We start from the raw sequence: 16205 nt of genomic DNA on the forward strand, positions 1-16205 counted from the left end.
TCATGTTTCATTGGATGTGAATGTTTTTGAGGTGAGAATGTATTCAAAACGTATTCAATGCCACTGTCGGTGATAAATGTCGAATTATTAAAATAAACTGAAAAATCTGAAAATATAACATTGCAAATCACAAAAATCGTACAATATTCACATTAAATAGAATATTTAGAATCAGACAATTCAGTCGACATTACTATATATATATATGTATGTGTATGTATGTGTATGTATGCATGTGTATGTATGTATGTGTATGTATGTATATATGTAATATATGTATATATATGTGTATAGGTATGTATATATATGTATGTGTATATATATATATATATATATATATATGTATATATATGTATATGTATATATATATATGTATGTGTGTGTTTGTGTCTGCATACATATATAGATCAGCCTAATTATCCATGGGAAATTTGTTGGGTGGGCGGGGCAAATGCCAGCAAGACCCCATCAGACGATTGTTACAGGTGCTACTGTAATGAGGTGGGCTTGAATGCTTGCCGTTTATTTGACATGGGGATAGCGGTCCAATTAAAGCATAAATTACAAGACAGGCATTAGTTTTGTAAAGGCAGGTGTACCTCATAATATGAGGCGTTTGTCGGGAGAGTTAAAAAGTTGTTTAAATGGCCGTATTGGTCTTTAATGAGCAGGTAGAAGAAAGCTTGAGTTCCTGTTCCTGCAGCCACAGCACATGACGGACACGCTAATTGACTTTTTTATTGCCAATCTTTACTGCTGTAATGAAGTTGGGACTGTTATGTTTCTCTCATTACCTTTTCATTAAAGATATGACGGGGAAAAAGGGGTTGCCATAGCGATGGCTCCACCATCCTTACCAGTTGCGGGAGCTAGTTTACTCATGTCATGAAATAACCAAAGCCTAATTTTTAAAGAGGGTACCGTTTATTTTTTTCTTCTTCCTAAAGCAGTTTTTTTGTATTTTAAATTTTGCAGAAAAAATGGGATCAGGCAAAGCAAAAGGAGTCACTGTGACATCTATTTTAAAAGTGACAACCACCAAATCTTGCACAGAAAGTCAGTACATACTGAGGTAAGTTCATTTTTCATTTTAGCCCTAAAGTCATGACTTGAATGAATTCCATTTCAATTTAAAAAATAATTCAGACATCAATGACATTAATTCATTACAATCTTTAACCGTTATTGACATACTCATTAATTTGGCCATTGCCAGCGTTATTTCATCATTTAATTCACTGACACGCATTTTTTGTCCGACTTCTGTCTTTAATTGTTTTAGTTAAATTGATTTTTAACTGTGAGGTAAGTCTATTTGTGAAAACAGTCACACATTATGTTTACTGACCATCAATTTAATCTCCCACAATGTACTGCTGGGTGAATATAAGGCAATCAGAGGATGCTTTTTTTTTAAACCTAATTTCAATTCACAACTAAATTGGGGAAATAAGCAAAAATATTTTTGCAACACGTGAGGTTTATTTCATTATTATAGAACTTTGACTCAATAAAAGGTGCTTACCAAAGGTTTATTAGAGGAAAGTTCAAATCCTGCAAAGTTTCAACTCGTGAACCTTTATTGCTTTTTACCCCAAAATCTGTTCAACGAATTTTGCTCTGCCAGCTCACATATGGTTCCCATCTTGCTAAGAGCTACTCGAGTCTATGGTGTGATGCCCTTTTTTATTTATTACCCTTCCAATGAGACAATCTCGTCTCCTAATGAGCCCTCTTTCATTTATTTATTTATATTTTTGCCTAATCGCATCCCATGCCATAAAACCGACGCGTCTCGTTCACAGTTTGATGCCGACGTCCATCTGCGTGCGCCAGAAACACTCTGTTATCGCCAGGGAGGGAAATTAAACGGAGAAGTTAGCAGATGCCGTCGTTTTGGAGAACTATCTCCGGCATAGTGTGGGAGAGCAAGTCAAAGCGAGAGACATTTGCACATTTCTGCGTGAAATGGGGGAAAAAAACAATTACTGTAAAATGAGTCAATATTTGCTCAGCGGAGTACACGTGTAAACGAGCTGAACGTCTTTATCAAGACGCAGACACGACTGGAGGCAAAAAAAAAAAACGCTTATGAGAGGCTCGTAAAAGGCCACCGAGCAAAACCTGCCCGCCATTTTGCCTCTGAATGAAAACGCCGTTTGACGGTGTTTTCATTTGCATCCTAATGCCTCGCCCTTGTTGCCATTAATTTACAGCGCTGGGGCACGGGCGGAATGGTTCATCCTTAAGACTGCCGGGGGAGCAAAAACGTAATAACATTAGCACCTTGACTCGAGTGAATTATGCCGATAAAACATACATACCGAACCAAATGCACAAATCATGCTCAAGTGGTGTATTATTAAAAACGTAGGGTTTTTGTTATAAGGCGACTTGAAAATAGCCAAATTCCAAATGGAGGTTTGTGTACACTAAAGTTGAATACACATTTATAAACACAAAGTACTTTGACAGTTGTTATACGGCGTACACAATTTGAAATGAGCAAAAAACGTATAAGTTGATAGGTATGCTAATTACGAAGATAGTCAAGGCTGAATCACATTCCTGACATTTAGAATATTTATAATGTTTTCCCCTCTAATATTAAGCAGACATAACCTTATTTTAGTGGAGATTTATGGGCACTCATTTTAAGTAAATGTTGATATTATCAGTGACATAAATAAGTACCATTTAAAGAACATCACAGCAAGTGTATTATAGAACACTGTTAGATATTTTTATTGTCATATTTCTTATACAAATTTGGCTGTTTTCATTAAGTGTTATTACATGAAGTGTTCTCTCTGTAAATGTACCTATTTGGATTATTCAATTGACAGCCACAAGCGGACTGAGAGCTACATAGGGACCGTATGTGATTTCATTATTAGATCCATTCGGACTAGCTTAGAATGTACCACGCGCACCTTTTACCCCCGGGTGGCAGCGCTTAATTACTTTAGCTCATTACAAAGCCAGCCATCGCAAAAGGAAAAAGGGGGGAAAATGCATGCAGGGTGTCGGATTTGCCGCTTGTTTACGCCGTGGAATTATTGCAACGGCTAGAAGTGGAATAATTATAGACAAAAATGTTGAGGCACAGTTATTATCCTCTGGATTGATTAGAGGGACTGTAGAAGCAAAAAAAATGACTAATCTCCTTTTGCTAATGCCAACATGTTTTTTTGCCTTGGAGATATTTGTACCTCTGCGGTAATGTGATCGATGCTAATTTGCTAATTAGATGATTTTTCAGGGTTTTGTAGGGGAATGTTGAAACTAAACTTTTTCTGAAAGGGTTACACGTGTAAACCATTTACCATATTTTCTCGCATATACACGCTGTATTTGTAACTAAAAAAATGATGACTGAATCAAGGGTACGGCTTATATGCGCATAATTAGACTTCACATGCACGAAACTGCAACGTGACTAAGACGAAACGCCATAACGCAAGACAATATGGTCGATACAGTCATTTATTTCAAAATAGAGATTAGTCTTGAAATATCAGCCTTGATACGTAATGTTTATCTCATTCTATTATTGCACCCATAGACTTTGTGGAATCTAGACCGCTACGGACACACTTCCTGGTTGTACTGATTTTCCCTTTTAAAGTAACACATTTGTACTACCTATTGAAAGCATGAATATGGAGGGGAAAGTTGTGAATCAGGGGGCGTCTTATATGAGAGAAATCGTAAAATTCAACAATTTTAAGGCAATTTTAAGGGTACGACTTATACGCGGTCAATATGCAAAAAAATGCGGTAGCTGTTGTTGGAAATACAGTAGTGCTCTGATTTTTTTGTCGTTTTTGTGAGTAAAATTTAGATTTAAGAGTGCACACCAGATTCGTACCAATAGATAATGGCAGAAAGTTCATGTCTGTTTTGGGAGTATGTCTGCTACCATTATTGTCAATAGATGTCCAATTGTTTTGGCAAAGGAGGGATGGCAGCGATCGTAAAAGTATTAGTGTTAATGTTCAATAACAGTAAGTTGCATGTAAAACATGTGGTAGTAGTACATAACTACAAAAGTCGTTTTCCCCCCATATGTCTCAGATTCAATTTTTTGTTAGTTTTGCAAAATTGCTTCCAAAGGACTATTCATTTGTCTTACAAGAATTTTGTTATTCTGGTTTGAAATGATCAGCTCGCGCGCCCCTGAGTTTGAAGTTCATAACATTTGGTGGCTTACGTCTGCCTTTTTTCTAACCGCTACCTTAGCGTGGGCGGGACAGAAACTGGAAACAAAGGGCGTGATGTTTACGTTGTGTACATTTGGCGTCCCACGCAGTGTCTCTTAAATTTGACATTTGAACCTCCCTCATGCTGTTGCTGGTTGAAACGTACCGTATAACTGTATTTTGACGGTGGGCTTCTTTTAATAGAGTAACATGCATATTCGTTCTTTTCAGCCCCTTTTCCAAGTGCAGCCAATACAATTTAATTCCATTTGCCAAGCAACTTAAATTTATCCAATTTCACAGATGAACACTTTGTGCCACCCCTCACGTCTTGACATGAAAGCCGCCTTTCGCTTTCCTTCACATGTCGGCTTACTTGCTTCGTTTCCGCAGCGACTGTTTGTCATGACCAAACAAAACGGAAATTTTGGTTTTCAATTTATTGGCTGCTATTGCTACAAATTTGTTCATTTGTCCACTGTGATCTCTGGTCATTTAAATGTGCTGATATAATCGCACGCAGAGAATATAAAGAAGCTAATCATGTTATTTACGCAATCTGTCAAATTCATAACTTTTCACTAACCTAGCAATTCTTTCTGATTTTTGCTATCGCTGCTAAAATGTAAACAAATAGATTTTTAAACCAGATCTTAAAAATGTGGTCCAGTCTGATTTCCGATCGCGCCTACGAAAGACAACAATTCCTCACGATTGGACCATGTGCAGAAGCTAGGTGGCGCTTATCCTGATAACAAAATAGTTTCCGAACATATTTACATGGCCTTACATCAGCGAGTTAATCTCCGACAAAGATTTTAAAAGTTTTTTGGCTCTAAATATAACAACGGATTCTTTTACAACTGAATAAAGTTGTCTACGATGTATCGACTTCGAAAAACGCTCCACTTCTTCCTTCAATTGCGTGAGTCTTTTAGCCGTCACCGCATCAGGGATTAACAAGTCATGGAATGTGGTTGGAATGCACAATAAAAGCATCACCGACAATGCCCCCTCCCCCCCATCCTTTCACTACCCTCCTCCCGATTTACCGTCTGTTTCTGCTGTGTAAAGCACTCGAGTTGCAGATTTTTATTTATTTCTTTATTTTTTGCGGAGCATATGACGTGTCAGCAGAATCTCAACTATAGCATGAGGAAGCCTGCCAGTGCGGCAGTCTTGCGTCACTGTCCCGTGTTAAGTTCCCTCACTTTGAAATGAAAAGAATGAGTTTTTTGTCTTGAAGTCTAAGGCCATATTCTACTTTGTATAGTTAACATGCAGTTCAGTACTCTACTGTGTTGAAATTGTTGAATAATTCATTTAAAAAGAAAAAAAACATATCTGAAAATTGACAGGGGCAAAAAAAGATGGTCAGATTGGACACTGACAATCCGTTAAGCGGACAATTCGGACAATCCTGGTGAAGTCAAAGTTGTGAAAAAGTAACCCTGATGTTTTTAATTTAGCAACTCCCGCCTCCCTCGAGCGAGCCTGCAGATGATGTCTGCTTGGCAGCGCAAAAAAAGTTATTAATGGCGCAATAACAAGTGAGCTTGCCGGGCTTGGCGTATACTCGCCTGCTGTAATGATTTTTCCACACACAGTTTGAAAGCGGGTGTCCAATTTTCAAGCAGTTCTCCATTCAATAGCTTTTTTCATGCAGTGATTGAGCAAGCGGTTATTTGGAGGTTGCTGTTTAAAATCTGGGGCAAAAAAGGTGCCCTGAGTTAAGGTTTCACTTCTTTGTTGCCGTTAATAGTCTGGGAGTTCTTGGCAGTGAATAATCCTTGCCAGACCTCCATGTCGAATTGGGCTGTTGCCACCAGTAGCAGTTAAATAGTTAACACTTGAACACCTAAAACATTGTGTTGTCCATAATTAAAATAGCAGTGTATAGTACTGTGTTGTATCAAAACATTGTAGTACATCGGTAACTTAGTAGACAAATAAGAATATATATTTTTATGAGTACTACAGTTTTGAATTTCCTGTTTTCATGAAGCAGGATCTTCACATTAGAAATAGTTGGCATTGTACATAGTTTACTCCAATAAAATCCACTAAAATAATACAAAAAGGGAAGTTTGTTTAAGACTTTTTTTACTATAGCTTCTGCAGCAATAGAGAAAATATCTTTAAATCTTATTTTTATCATATACATAATATTTGACCCCCAAAACTAAGTAACTGAAACAGAGAACATTTGCTTTTCTTTGGTTTCATATTCATTTAACTTACGTATTTTCACGACTATAAGGCGCACCGCATTATAAGGCGCACCGCATTATAAGGCGCAGCCTCAATGAATGACACATTTTAGTTTTTTTCCATATATAAAGCACACTGTATTATTTTGGAGAAAATTTAAGACTTTTAAGTCCGCCTTATAGTCGTGAAAATACGGTACATTCAAACCAAAAAAATAAAGAAAATCTGCTAAGAGGGTGAAAAAGAGCATTTAGTCCATTTTTAGGTCAACAACAATAAAGATAATTCATCAAAATAGTTTACCATGGTTTTTGCACTATAAGCCACTACCCTGCGATTTCTATAAGTATTTTTCTCATAAAAGTTGGTAGGTGAAGCTGATAGTCAAGTGCACCTTTATGTTAAAAAATTACAATAGGTGTTGATTAGTTATGGCAGACCTACTCATAAATTGAAGGAAGACTAATTGTTTCCTAACAGCAGAAAGAATGGCAACATGTCCTTTTGTGACACACCGCAGGCAAGCCTCTTTGTTTTTCAATCCCCCCCGTCTGTCCATTACCTACACACACACATAGACACACCAGACTGTAATTCCCAGCAGGGCGCTGCTCCCACTCTTGCCGTCCTCCGACCCACTTCGAATGTCTCCTGGCTTGCACCCGCCAGCACAACCGCTCCGGGGAAACTTCACACAACATGGCTACTCTCCGTCTTTGCCAAACTGCTTTCTGTACATTTTTTTTAAAACACAAAACACAGTTTAAAATATAAAAATGAAAAGTATCTATTTAATTTATTTCATAATTAGGCAGATAACTTAAAATATGTCACATGTAAAAAATAACTAATCCTTAATCTAACAAGTATTTTGAGATTAACTGGATGATATGTCTTATTAATAATACAATACCTCGGAAATGTAATCAAAAAAAGAAAAAATACTACATTCAAATGTCTTTTCCAATTTGAAAAAAAAACTGCCCAACATTAAAACCAGGGTTATTAGGAAAAAAACCATTTTATTTCGCTAATGAATTGTGTAGCACCCAAATACGTACACTTGCAAACAAATTACATTTAAGTATTTGGTTCACATTAATAAACATATATAAAAAAAATAGTCCAATGTGATATATTGAGCTCTTTTGATTCTGATATTGTTGACTTTTATATTTTTACTGGACATTTTCTCTTCGTTCTGCAAAGTTTGTTTCACTAGTGTAAATATAAATATATACTGTAATACTATATATATAGATATATTTATTATTTTGTCGTTTGTAGCACTCAATACTTAAAAACAAATAAATACATTTTAAAAACCCTATCTTTTTAACCCGATGCCGATCCTCTAAATATAATGCCCGATTAAACCAAAGTATGATTTCATACTCTTCGAGCAACACAGGTAAAGTTTAAAAGATAAAAAGGATAATAATATTAACTGTCGCATTATTCTATCATCTCCTACCTAAAGACGCAGCCCCGCCTCTGTTTCACATAGCAGTTCCTTCTTCAAATACACCAATCAATATCAATACAGTAATAAATGTATTACAGAGTCTTAGGATGATGGTGCGTTACTGAACTTCCTCGCAAGTCTCATCGATTGCGTGCGTCGAAGGGGTTAACGGCGCATCCGCATCCCGCCATCCATCTCCCGCTCGCATATCCATGTCAGTGATGATTAATGAACAGGCGCTTGAGCGTTAACGACGTATTTCTCCTACTCCTCGTGAACGACAAAGCGTCAAAAGTAAAAGATAAGGCTTTGGGAATAAACAACAATAGCTCGCCGGGGGAAACAAATTGGGTGTCGCTGCAATAATAAAGGCCGTTTTCCATCAAAGCACTCCAAAGTCATAAACAGGCAGGCGTCTTGGATTTTATGTCTGTGCTGTCATTTGAAAATGCTGCTTTGTAATTGGAAAGGTTCTTTTTTCAATCAACAATCTTTTAAGGTGGCCACTCTGTGGAAATTGACCCCATTTCACGATGTCATCAACGCAATATGGACACAATTATGCTATTCCACTATGATCCATGATAGGCTGTAGTGATTTTTATAAAAATATAAATCTACAGGGCAACATATTTCTAATGCTTATGGCTTCAATTGAGTTAATTTTCTTTTATCTCGGGGAGACTTAACCTTTGTCACGTAGCCTCAAATATTTGACTCCCTTGATGCCCCCCAACCATAATTGATGACACGAGGATAAAATGTAAAATTAAGGCCAAGTAACTACTTTTGGTAATAATAATAACATTTTTTTTAATTAACGCCAAAAAGACCAGCATTTTGAGTCATGTAGGCCATAATATTTACATTTGCTTTACAAGTGTGGTCTATATTTGACCCAAAACGTAATGTTTATATAATATGTGGATGCCAGTTCTCAATTCTTCATTTATTATATAAAAAAACAATCATAAACTAGACATAGCAGACAAATTCAACTCATTGCCATATTTATTACCTCTGCGACCCTTGACCTTTTTCTCTTTTCTCATCATATCACATACACCAGGCTAGACCTCCAATGGGAGTATTGACAGCAAGTATTCGATTGCAGCCTTCCACAGTCAAAATGTGTAGCGCGGTCAATGGCAGCTCTGAATTAAATAATGGTTGACAATCTTGGATGGCGCAAATGGGAAGGCGCCAATAAAACAAGCAAATTGGCAGATCCTAATGAAGCAATGTTTACATGTTTGATTCGTCGGCTAAACAAAGATAAAACACGCTGCCAGGGAAGAAGAAAAAAATCCAAACAGCGGCAAAAACATGACAGCTTTCTTCCCGACACGCAACTATGATAGCTTTATTTGCATATTAATGACAGGAGGAAAGTGGACAGAAGGGAGTCGCGGTGGCATATGTATGTATCTAAATATATACATATTGGATATGTTCAACTTTTAAGAGTCGCGAATTGTAAACACTCGAATATTTAAAGACATCAATGAATTTTTTTTTAGTTCGATATATTCTGTGATTTTTAGTCTTTTTCTTTGTTTGTCTTTTTAATGAAAAATATTTCACAAAAATGTCCTTTACTCTAACTTAGATTGTTAACATAGCTCTCCACTGGACTAAATCTTCTTTAACTGAACTCTATTTACAAATACGTAGCACATTATATCATTCAATTCGAACGCTCAGTGCTGTTGACGAGTATAATCACCAATTACGTTTTCCATCCGTCACCAGATGGCAGCCATGAATCATTTTGTTTACAAGATCACTCAAATTTGTGATGCCACATTGGAGGCATCCAGGAAAAAAATAGCTGCAATTAGATGAAAACACATTTTCTACTTCGATTACAAAAGAATGGAAAATCACAAAAGAATCGTGAAAGAAGAGAGTCCGATATTTAATTTGATATACTAATATTTTATAAAAAGGCAAAATAATGTGTCAAAATGCTCCAATGATTCGCTACTAATTAATTGGCCATCCAATAACCTTTGAATAAACCCTCATCTCAGAAACTTTCACTTCCACTGAAACATGATCCAGTAATTCAATTCAATTCAAGTAATCTGTTTTTGGTCAATAATGCTTTGCGAATACATTAAAATCCAAGCCCCTTAGAATTTCAGTTGATTGGGTTGCTTGTTAGAAGCCACTAAATCCACCCTATGAAAGTAACATGGCGTCAATAATTCATTCGCAGAGTGATAGATGTGTCCCTCGATGCCGGTGGTGTGAAGGATACATGTTGTTCAAATTATACAGAAAATGAGTACATTTTCCCTTCCATGCCCAAAAGTTAGTATTTATTCTACCCCAAAAAAGAGCATTACTTTCATAACTACTTCATAATGACACACTTTACAGCAAGTATTGATGCAAGTTCATTTCTAAACAAGCCTTTGTTTTTATCAAGGTTTAATTTGTCTTATCTTACCTTCTTCACTGCACCAAGCAATTTAAATTTTGGTGATTGGTGTATTTTACATACAATCCATTGTTGTTTTTAATGATGGTAATGCAATGGTTTAAATCAGAAATGTCTTAGATCCAATCATCTGATTGGTAATCAGGCCAATCACATTATTTTTAGAGGATCTCTATTGGGTTAAAAAAAAAGATTGGGTTTTTAAAATATATTTATTTATGTATGAAAATCCAGTAAAAAACAATTTGCCCGCAGGTGACTCGGACTTGACTGTCATGCAAAAATATGTGCTCGGGACATCCCAAGTTTAAAACTATTAACACAGGCGATTTAAACAATTTAGCAGGGTGTCAAATACTTTTCCACTATTCACTGTTCGTGGTATTATCCCTATTTTATGACCTCAATAGTTGCTGTTTAGTTTGAACCTAAAGAAAAAATATACGTGTGGAAATCTGACCAATGGATTACAAGGGGAAAAAAGCACAAGGGGGGGAAATCAATGACATGATGTCATTCGTGACCTCTATTCACGGACACATTTGTCCGCGGTCGCATCGCTTCTGCACGGTTGACCCTAGAGTATTTGTGAACTATAAGCCCGGGAATATAGTAGTAGATAGTCGTAACCGTCAAGTATTGCATGCACAATGAGTGCCGCCATTGTGGATGTCTATTTGTTTATTTATGCTGTGGTGGTGCACTGACAATTTTGATTGAAGAAAATGAGTGGATTGTGGTTGAGGCATAAAAATGTGGTCAGTTTGCAGTTCCCTTAAATGTGGATTCATATTTCAGATGTGGAGATTAAAAAGAATTTGAAGGTTTGTTAGTCGGATAACTGTTTTGAATTTTCTGTTATTAGGAAAATACATTTTTGAGGTTTGGTTGAGGTTTGAGAGTTATTTTGTTGGTTGGTTTGCCTGTTTGTTCCTTGAGTTGCTTTTTTTCTTGGCCATGTTTTTAATTTTCTTGTTAGTTACTTCATTGGATTAGTTTGTTCCTTGACTTTCTAGGTAGCTGGCAGTCAGTTTATATTTAGTTACTTCGTTTGGGTGGTTGGTAGTGTTGCAACTCTTTTGTGACCATTCTCAAAACCAGACTTTGAGGTCTTGGTTTTGTATCGGTCTCGGACTGGAGGGTCTGGATTTACTGTGACGACCAGAACTTTAACTTCATTTGTGTGATTTTTTTAAAGGAAAACACTCACACACCCCAGGAAAAAAAGGGTTTGTCTCATTTCAGTCTGGAAATCCCAAAAGTATTGGCCTGGGTTTTTAGATAGAGTGATCTTAAACATAACACTATTGATTTGTTAATTCATTGTTTGGTAGCTTTTATGAATGCTTCCTTGCTTTGTGTAATTTGATTAAAGTGTAGTTGCCTTTATTGTTGTTTAGTTTATAATATGATTGTATTGGTACTTACTTAGTAGTAACTTCATTACTTAGTTTGTTGTTTATGTACTTTGTTTGTCGGTTATTTAATAAGGTTTGGTGGTCTTATTGGTGAGTTGATGTACCAAATGCAGGACTGTTGTCATATTTATATGCAATGTTGCAGCAGGGAGTGGACATATGCATTTATTTGGTGAGTGTCAGGAAAGGATGATTGTCAGAGTGCAAAACTGCTTCAGGCTGAGAGATGCTTTGACCACAGGAGTAAAAAGAGGAGGAGGGCGGGGGGCTTCTTGGTTTATGTCATTGGCTTGAACGAGCCAAGACCCCGCCTTGATGAAAAAAAAGAGAAGAAAAACACACACACAAGAGTTGCACATAGTGAGCAAAAAAAGAGGCGGAGAGGGGAAAATAAAGCAGCGGAACACTTACTCCTCTTTTAATCAACAAGGAGGCGGCGTGCACCGTGTCGCAACATTTTCGCTGGCCGGAAAACAAAAAAAAAGAAGAGAGGGGGAGAAGAAGATCCCAGTTTTTCCTGGCGGATTAATAAAGTGGATTCTTTTGAATTACGGATGGTGATGATGATGCTGCTGCCCCAGCCGTTGAGCACTAAGACGACGACGAAAACGACGGCGTTCGCCTAGGAAAAAAAAAGTCAACTTCTCCCCCTTTTGCACTTCGTGAAGGTAAACCGAGCGAATGGCGATGTTTTAATTGAGAGTTTTGCGGTGAGGCAAGGCTGGATCCAGCCAGATCCAGCGGCCATGTGTGGTGGCCACCTTGCCGCGGACAGAAGCAGCGGGTCGGTCCAACTGACAGCGCGCCTCCCCCCACCGGTTAATGTCCGCCACCTTGTTCCATTAGCACCGTCGCGAGGGTTAGATCGACCCCCTCCTCCGTCAATGGCAAATACGTTAGCATAGCGAAGTTGGAAAGCAAATGGATGGCCATCGAAAGCCGCTATTAGGTCGCACTCTTGAGTTGTGGCGATCGTCAATCGACGCCATCCTCTTTTTTTCTCTTCCTTCTACCCCTCCCACCGCCACGACCACCACTACCCCCACCTCCTTGAGTCAGGTCCCCGCGGATGAGCTCTTCTCCCGGCCAGGCTACCGCCCCCCCTCCCCAAACTATCTTCACAAGTATAAAACGCAGTTCTTTTTCAGCCGATGCTTATTGCTCACATTTCTTAGCCCTTTACTACAAATATTTTCTCTTAAAAGGCTGCCGATTGGCGATTTTCAAGTCATTAGAAAGAGAGGCAACTGCAGTTCACATTTCTAAACATAGAAATATGGGTCATTTGTAAATGGATGATGCCAAAAGCACATGTTTATTCATCAAACCATAATCAAAATGGCCCCCAAACACTTAAACACATGACAGCTCGCGGCTAAATTGTCGCATCTGTCGCGTGGAAGTGACCCTGACCTCTTGTTTTGTCGGATGCCCTCGTGGTGAACCCTTCTCGGGGGTGGGCGGTGGTAGCTTAGAGGGTGGAGAGGGTCCTCCAGGTTTTTGACACTTGCTTTGTCATGGTTAGAAACGTCGTTTTGTGAAATAAGATAAGCATTGAGCGCCACGGTTGCTTGTTTCTTAGCCCAGCCTAAAAATAGTAAGATTTCCTTCCTCATATTAATCATCTTTTTTACCAACTTTCACCATAGGCTGAATATACAGTCAACTCCTGCAGCTACCCTTTTCTTTCTAGAAGAGCATAACTGTAATCCTGTGCTTAAAACGCATCTTTTGGCTTTGGTGAAATTATTGAAGGAGAGCGGGATTCTTGGCAGGCATTGTAACGGATACCGAAATCTAGCGGGTGAGCCGCTGAAGATTGCATGTACCTCAATTTTTTTACGTGCAAAGCAAAAGTCAATCACTTGTAACTCGAACTACTGCCATGGAGTGATCATGATAGATTTCCAATCCAATTTGACTGTGAAAATGGATTATGAAAATCCTCATTTTAAGATGAAAATGATACACTAGTTTTGGTTGCTTTTGAAAAGAAAAAATCTAAAAGTTTTAAACATGCACCTTAAAACCTTTTGAAAATAGTAGAAACTAAACATACTGTTAGAACATCCAGTAACTAGTACTAGGTCACATTTATTTGCAAATGGTGTGACAGTGGTTGTTCTTTGTGTCAACAGATCGAGATAATTATCTAGCACATGTGGTATGCAGTACCATATTTGAACGGCTATCTTCAGGCATAAAAAGAAAAATGATATAATTCTTGTTTTTCTCAAAATGATTAATTTAGATCATCGATCCTCTTAATTTTGTGAATTTCAGCAACTTTTCAATTTCTTGATACTTTTAGTGACTGTAACTAAATGACCTTATTTATTTTGTCAACCATCCAATCACACAAGTCTTCCATCAACCCGGTTATCTCCAGAAAAGTTGTTCAAATGGTGGAGAGTTCCTTGAACTCCATTAAAGCGGGCCGTTACTCCTACAAAGTTATTTGACAGAAGTTAAACAAGCGGCCCGCTTCCTGTTTTTTCTTCTTTTCCCTTAGCGTTAAAAATGTCTGCTGTCGAGCTTCTCGAACAGACTCCCCCTCGTGAGGAATGCGCCCTCTGCCATCCTCCACCGTGTGTTGCCCAGCAGCGACCTATCACTCAAGGCAATTGAACGGCTTTCTAAGAGGGACCCCTGTTGGCGCCGTGCAATATTTATTACCATCCGCCAAAACTGTTGAAGATCCCCCACTCTCTCTCTCTCCACGGGTGAGTAACGGCGACTTTTCTTAGTTCCGTGTTAAAAAGTTCCCTCTCTGGTGACCATTAGCTGGGATTTACAGCGGCAGCCCTCCCTTGAAAGTGCCTGCAAATGAGCGTATGTCTGCACGGTTGCGTACCTGCTGGGTTGAGGCGTCAAATACGTTACCGATTAGATATTTCCTTGCGCCTCATCTAATCAGCCCTGTGTTCAAACTTTGGGATATTTATTAGCTTCCGCAGATTGTAGCGAGTAATCCGTCAATGTCAAATAAGGCTTAAAAAAAGTTGTTAAGGTAGTTTGTCTTTGATGAAGGGTCTGTTTTAAATGTGGACACTTGAGGAAATAACTTCATAATGTTTGTTTTAAAAGGGGAATCTGTAGAACAAAAGGTCAAACTGTCACCATCGCAAAATCAGGCAAAATTGTCAGCTAATGACGGAGATAAATATTCAGTCTGTTTGAACTGGCATAGCCTGGGAGCGAATGGTCGCTGCTAGCCCTCCCACTTCAAATGGATTCATTGTCTATTCCCATCAATGCAGGTGTATAGCTTAAACTAAAAAAAATATGTTTCTCATTATTATTGTATCTGGGGGCGGGGCTGATAGCACAAATTATGGAAATAGCGAGAAAAAGATTTTATCCAAGGCAGTTTTTTAGTGGTCACTATCTAAAATTTCCCCCCAAAATTGTGGATTGTATTTTCAGATCATATCGCTTACCTATGGTTTTTAAGTAACTGTGTCAAAGTTTTCAACTTTGTTTTCATACTGAGATGTCCAAGCATAGGCACTTGAACATTACGAATTGTCTGAGTTTTAGCATCATCGCTCAAGGAAACAAGTTTCTTGTCAATTGCCTAGTCTCTCAAGATGTTTAGTGTCATTGTTTCTTTACACCCAACCAGATAAACTGTCTGCTTAAATGGGAGGTAGATATTGAAACTCTTGCTTCAGGTCAATGACGGTGACATGATTGTGTTGTGTGTAAAGGATAACCGGAGCTACAGAATTGGCAGAGCGAGCTCGAAGGTTCAGAGGGAAAAGATGCAGCGATTGTTCTTACATAAGGCTATCTGCTCTGGTTTTTCGGCGTTAAACAGATGTCTTTCCTTGGCCGCTGAACCTCACGCGTTGGATGAACAGATGGGTTACCTTCGCTAGGTCTCACCTTTTTGTCATTTCTGGAAACTCGTGTGAGCCACGTTTCGGCGGCCTGAATTTGGACTCATTATTTCCTTAAAACTTCATAATCTACATATTAATTGATTTGCACAGGCGTAATCCACCAAGGATTTCTCAAAGGCGAGCACAAAAGGCCTTTATTATCTTAAAGAGGAAATGGTCTTTTGGGACCCCTCATTGTGCGTTGCGCCGCAAAACAGACGCAAGTGAAATGAAATTACAAGGTATCACGAGCGCAGCCAAGGATCATATTGAATAATTACCTCACTGGAGCCATTGTAGTAACGCCAAGGCGCTCTTTTTCAAGAAGATGGGGGAGGCAGGGGAGTTATGGCTTCCACTTGCAAAGAAGACAAATGTGGTTTCAAGGTTATACAGTGCAACGGCCAAATGTTTGCAGAGGATGGGTTAATTTCATGTCCCTGTAATGTGATTTGTGATATGCGCCCCAGTGTTGCCCTTGGTTTTATTCTGGAGATGAGAACTCAACAGGCTTCATTTTCAAGTGTTTACAGGAACGCTAAGTGGATTTATTGTATGCCAGGCAAGCTTGTTATTTGG

At 38.3% G+C, this 16205-nt stretch overlaps 2 protein-coding genes across 5 annotated transcripts in view; both read left to right on the forward strand.

Moving 5' to 3' along the window:
* Window positions 1-16205, forward strand: part of c18h10orf90 (chromosome 18 C10orf90 homolog) — an 80725-nt gene that overhangs the window by 62832 nt on the left and 1688 nt on the right. The gene's annotated exons all lie outside the window — the stretch shown is intronic.
* ctbp2l (C-terminal binding protein 2, like) overlaps window positions 974-16205 on the forward strand; it is a 59334-nt gene continuing 44102 nt past the window's right edge. Inside the window, exons 1-2 of one of the 4 annotated variants that reach the window (XM_077626221.1) lie at window positions 974-1072; window positions 14255-14465. The gene's annotated coding sequence lies outside the window, so the exon portion shown is untranslated. Of the gene's footprint in view, window positions 1073-12115; window positions 12411-14254; window positions 14466-16205 lie in introns of those variants that run through there. The other 3 variants (XM_077626222.1, XM_077626224.1, XM_077626225.1) reach the window with 3 other exon arrangements.

Source organism: Stigmatopora argus, chromosome 18 (genome assembly GCF_051989625.1).
Source record: "Stigmatopora argus isolate UIUO_Sarg chromosome 18, RoL_Sarg_1.0, whole genome shotgun sequence".
NCBI lineage: Eukaryota > Metazoa > Chordata > Actinopteri > Syngnathiformes > Syngnathidae > Stigmatopora > Stigmatopora argus.